Below are 5706 nucleotides of genomic sequence, written 5' to 3'. Positions count from 1 at the left end.
TTCTATCTCCTTTTTTTGGTGGCCAAGCAGCTGAGATGTTTGGGTACTCTAAACTCACCCTGTACAGAGATTACTTAACACACTAAAACTAGACTCATGGTATTAGAGATAAATAGATAAAAAGTGGCAGTAGATGGTGTAGTAATTAAAAAGTGGTAGTTCTTTGAATTTGAATAAATGAAACGAGTAATAATGAGATGGGGGTAAAATGGATGTGTAAATAGGGATGCAAAGCGGTGTCTGATCCGGCCCGCGTCTGGCTTTTCGAGAACTCAAATTCTTCGTTAGGAGAGTTTGAAGTTGTTAGTGGGCCTAGGGCGATCCAAACGTGCATCCTTATGTGTAGAAAAGGTAGGAGTCGTTCATGGCCGAGGGCTCCATCAACTTCTAGCAGTGCTATATTTCCTCCTTTTTGTCGTTTAATTGGAGTCGCATGGTTTGATTTAGCTGTTCTTCAAGACTTTTTATCTGCCTTGGGTGGGTGTGTGTGTGTGTGGGGGGGGGGGGGGGGGGGGTGTTTTCTTTGTGTGTGTTGAGTTGAGTTGTATGATGGCGTTGTTTTATATCTATAAAATGGGGCGAAAGCCTTTTTTGTGTGCGGAAAGACAGAGTAAAATGGATAGATGTAGCGGTACAGGGAAAGACCGCACAAACACTCACTTCATTGGTACTGTTTCGTTGAATTTCTAGTTTTTCGTTAGGTGCAGCAGTACTGAGCAAGAAAAATGACTTTTGGTAGGCTTATGATGGATTGAGCATGAGGAAAATTAATGTCATGGTGGCACTTATCCTCATGTGGCAAGGAAATACCCCAAGAGCCAACATATATGTGCATATGGAGAGGTCTGGAGATTTTTATTTATGTTTTGAAAGAAAAAAATACATATACTCTGGGGTTTTCAATTGAACCAGCGGTTGTTAAGAGGAAGCAGCGACGCAAAACATCTTGTAAATAGATTATGAAATTTGAGTACGCTAAATTTTCTTGGAGGACTTAAAAAGCTTTAATTCAAAACTAGTCACATCCTGCTATGCGTCCAGTTTGCATAAAAGACCTAGCCAGAATTCAGGCATGTTGAAATACAATAGTATTGGGATAGGACTAGTGTTTAACTTAAACTCTTTCTATCTCTTCTTCTGTAATATCCTCCTCAACTGACCTCCTTCTCTGTACATGTTGATAGATCTCTGTACGACCAATCTCCAACTTGTAAGCCACGGCTTATTGCATATATATACAACGTGGCACGAAAAAAGGGTTCTACGCTTCCCAAATTACTTCACATGATAATCAGAGCGACTTCTTCCTAAGATCGAAGGTTGATCGCATCTAGTCAAGCCCTTCCTCAACCTTTCGCCATGACCACCGCCTCCACCCAATCCAGCACCTTGAGTGCCCTCTCCCCATCCGTAGCCCTGTCATCCACCTTCGCACCTTCCTCCTCTAGTTCTTCCACGCCATGTCCATCAGACCCCACCTCAGGAGAAGCTCACGAGGAACAACTTCCTCAGGTGGAAAGCCATCGTGCTGCCCCAAATCAAGGGTGCACAGATGGGCCACCACCTCGATCCGGAGAAACAAGCGTCGCCGAAAACTCTCACCATCACCAAGGATGGAAAAGAGGAGCTGATCGCCAACTTCGCTCGCGTCCTCTGGTATGCACAACAACAACAAGTTTAGGGATTTTTGGTGGGTTCTCTTGTTCGTGAAATCCTTGCACAGGTGGTTACACTTCAGACCCCGGCGGAGGTGTGGGCAACGATCCACGGCTCCAAGCCACGTTTGATGCTCAAAGTCAAGCTCAAGCAATCCACACCCGGATTAAACTCACAAACCTAAAAAAGGTAACATGAGTGTGGCGGAGTACCTCGCCAAAATTAAGATGCTTTTAGATGAGATAGCGTCTGCTAGAGCAGCATTGAGCGGCGCCGAGATCGTCTCCCATGTTCTGGCTAGCCTCTACCTCGACTATAACCCTGTCGTGCCAGCGCTTGCAGCTCGGGTTGAATCCGTGGCTGTCCAAGAGCTCTATAACTAGCTGCTAAGTTTCGACTTCTGCCTCAACCTGCTCCACGGCATGAACGTGTGGCAGTCCTCTGCTAACGCTGCTTCCGGTGGTTGCGGAGCCGGCTGTGGGCGCATTCACCATGGGCAAAGCCGCTGCAGCGACAGTGGCGGGCACACACAACAACCAAGGCGGAAACAACCAGTACCAAGGTGGCAACCATGGCGGCAACAGCCAGTACCAGGCCGCATGTTCTGGAGGGGGCGGCTACACCAACAATGCCCCAGCTGGACCTTCTGCCTCCACCAGAGTTTGGTGCCAACTTTGCAAAAAACCGGGCTATGAGGTCCTGGATTGTTGGCACAGTTATGACAAAAATTATGTTCCTGATGCTCGTCATGTAGTAGCTGCAATCAGGGAGCAAGGTGGAGATGGAACTATCTGGTATGCTAACTCCAGAGCTACCGATCATGTCACCAATGAATTTGAGAAACTTGCCATGAGAGAGAAGTACTTCGGCACCAACTAAATTCACACTGCAAGCGGTGGAGGTATGGATATTTGTCAAGCATCTATTAATTCTAGTACCTTAAAATGTGATCTCGTTCTAAAATATGTCCTTCATGTTCCACAAACCGACAAAAATCTTGCATCTATATCTCGTCTTACTGTCGATAATAATGTCTTTTTGGAAACTCATCCTGAATAGTTGTTTATAAAGGATCGAGCCACGAGGGAGCTCATTCACCACGGTTATTGTTCAGGAAATCGGTAATTGGTAGATGCTCGGTCGGCTTGATAGTAGCGATTAATCGATGAATTAGCCTATTAACTGAAATAATCGGTCGACCATTAATCGGTAAATTAAGTAGCAACTTGCCAACATATATCTAGTTTCTAATGTGTTATACCACACTGTCATGCTCACAACTGTGTAATATACCAAAATGTTCTATTGTTTAGTTGAACCCTAGCTATGGAGGAGTGAGACGGGAATGGGAGAGGTTACGGGGCAAAATTTTAGGCTTTGTTTGCCCACGAGTTAATGGGCCAACAACGATTAATCGGCCTAAGAACCAATTAATCGGTCTAACCGGCCAATTAATCGGCCTGACAAGTTAACACGATGAATAGGTGCTATTCGATTCGGCCACCCTACGAGCAGCGATTAACTGGCCCGTTAGCTGATTAATCAGATGAATTGTTGAATAGTGACCACGGTAGATGCATTGGAGGCTTGTGTCCCATCACATCTGGAGCACTTAGTCGAGCGTCATCACCATCAAGTTCACTCTAGCATCAAGCCTTCCTTGGCAAAGTGGCATCAAAGATTAGGACATCCTTCTTCGATCATAGTCAAGTAAGTAGTGAATAAAGACAATCTTCCATTCTCAACTAGTCAATATATTGAGTCAGTTTGCCATGCTTGTCAATGTCCAAAAAGTCACCGACTTCCCTTTCCTAGGTCAAATAGTGTGTCTCATGCTCCGTTGGAGCTTATCTTTAGTGATGTATAGGATCATGCAAGGGATTCTTTTGGAAGAAATAAATATTATGTTAGATTTATTGACGACTATAGCAAATTTACTTGTATATATTTTCTCAAGTTTAAATCTGAAGTTCTAAGTATCTTTCAAGAGTTTCATAAACTTCTTGAACGCCAGTTTAACAGGAAAATCATCACAGTCCAAAGTAATTGGGGTGAGGAGTATGAAAATCTCAACTCTTTCTCTTGCGATATTGGCATTGCTCACCATGTCTCTTGCCCCCACGCTCATCAACAAAATGTCTCCGTCAAGCGTAAACATCGCCATATCGTTGAAGTAGGTTTATCTCTTCTAGCTCATGCTTGAATGCCACTAAGATATTAGGATGAAGCCTTTATTGCTGCCACTTATCTTATCAATCGTCTTCCTAGCAATGTAATAGGCAATACTACTCCCTGATACGTCTCCAACGTATCTATAATTTATGAAGTATTTATGCTATTATATTATCCATCTTGAATGTTTAATGGGCTTTACTATGCACTTTTATATTATTTTTGGGACTAACCTATTAACCCAGAGCCAAGTGTCAGTTTCTGTTTTTTCCCTTGTTTCAGTTTTTCGCGGAAAAGGAATATCAAACAGAGTCCAAACGGAATGAAACCTTCGGAAGAGTTATTTTTGGAACGAAAGCAATCCAGGAGACTTGGAGTTGAAGTCAGGGAAGCTTCGAGGTGGCCACGAGGGAGGGAGGCGCGCCTGCCCCCCTGGGCGCGCCCCCCACCCTCGTGGGCCCCTCGTGGCTCCCCTTACCGACTTCTTTCGCCTATATATATATATATATATATATATATATATATATATATATATATATATATATATATATATATATATATATATATATATATATATATATATATATATATATATATATATATATACCCTAAAACCATCGGGGAACAGAATAGATCGGGAGTTCCGCTGCTGCAAGCCTCTGTAGCCACGAAAAACCAATCGGGACCCTGTTCGGGCACCCTGCTGGAGGGGGGGATCCCTCACCGGTGGCCATCTTCATCATCCCGGCGCTCTCCATGACGAGGAGGGAGTAGTTCACCCTCGGGGCTGAGGGTATGTACCAGTAGCTATGTGTTTGATCTCTCTCTCGTGTTCTTGATTCGGCACGATCTTGATGTATTGCGAGCTTTGCTATTATAGTTGGATCTCATGATGTTTCTCCCCCTCTACTCTCTTGTAATGGATTGAGTTTTCCCTTTGAAGTTATCTTATCGGATTGAGTCTTTAAGGATTTGAGAACACTTGATGTATGTCTTGCATGTGCTTATCTTTGGTGACAATGGGATATCACGTGATCTACTTGATGTATGTTTTGGTGATCAACTTGCGGGTTCCGTGACCTCGTGAACTTATGCATAGGGGTTGGCACACGTTTTCGTCTTGACTCTCCGGTAGAAACTTTGGGGCACTCTTTGAAGTACTTTGTGTTGGTTTGAATAGATGAATCTGAGATTGTGTGATGCATATCGTATAATCATACCCACGGATATTTGAGGTGACATTGGAGTATCTAGGTGACATTAGGGTTTTGGTTGATTTGTATCTTAAGGTGTTATTCTAGTACGAACTCTATGATAGATCGAACGGAAAGAATAGCTTCGTGTTATTTTACTACGGACTCTTGAATAGATCGATTAGAAAGAATAACTTTGAGGTGATTTCGTACCCTACAATAATCTCTTCGTTTGTTCTCCGCTATTAGTGACTTTGGAGTGACTCTTTGTTGCATGTTGAGGGATAGTTATATGATCCAACTATATTATTATTGTTGAGAGAACTTGCACTAGTGAAAGTATGAACCCTAGGCCTTGTTTCAAAGCATTGCAATACCGTTTGTGCTCACTTTTATCATTAGTTACCTTGCTGTTTTTATATTTTCAGATTACAAAAACCTATATCTACCATCCATATTGCACTTGTATCACCATCTCTTCGCCGAACTAGTGCACCTATACTTGTATTCGGTGTGTTGGGGACACAAGAGACTCTTTGTTATTTGGTTGCAAGGTTGCTTGAGAGAGACCATCTTCATCCTACGCCTCCCACGGATTGATAAACCTTAGGTCATCCACTTGAGGGGAATTTGCTACTGTCCTACAAACCTCTGCACTCGGAGGCCCAACAACGTCTACAAGAAG

At 43.3% G+C, this 5706-nt stretch overlaps 1 non-coding gene across 1 annotated transcript; it reads left to right on the top strand.

Annotated features, from left to right (window-relative positions):
• The first annotated feature begins 1915 nt into the window (after positions 1 to 1915).
• LOC120970131 (small nucleolar RNA Z247) lies at positions 1916 to 2055 on the top strand. Its single transcript, XR_005764877.1, has one exon. It is a non-coding gene; the product is annotated as a small nucleolar RNA Z247 (small nucleolar RNA).
• Positions 2056 to 5706: the final 3651 nt, after the last annotated feature.

Source organism: Aegilops tauschii, chromosome 7 (assembly GCF_002575655.3).
Source record: "Aegilops tauschii subsp. strangulata cultivar AL8/78 chromosome 7, Aet v6.0, whole genome shotgun sequence".
NCBI lineage: Eukaryota > Viridiplantae > Streptophyta > Magnoliopsida > Poales > Poaceae > Aegilops > Aegilops tauschii.
Note: the sequence above shows the minus strand (reverse complement) of the source record. Positions and strands in the feature narration are given on the sequence as shown.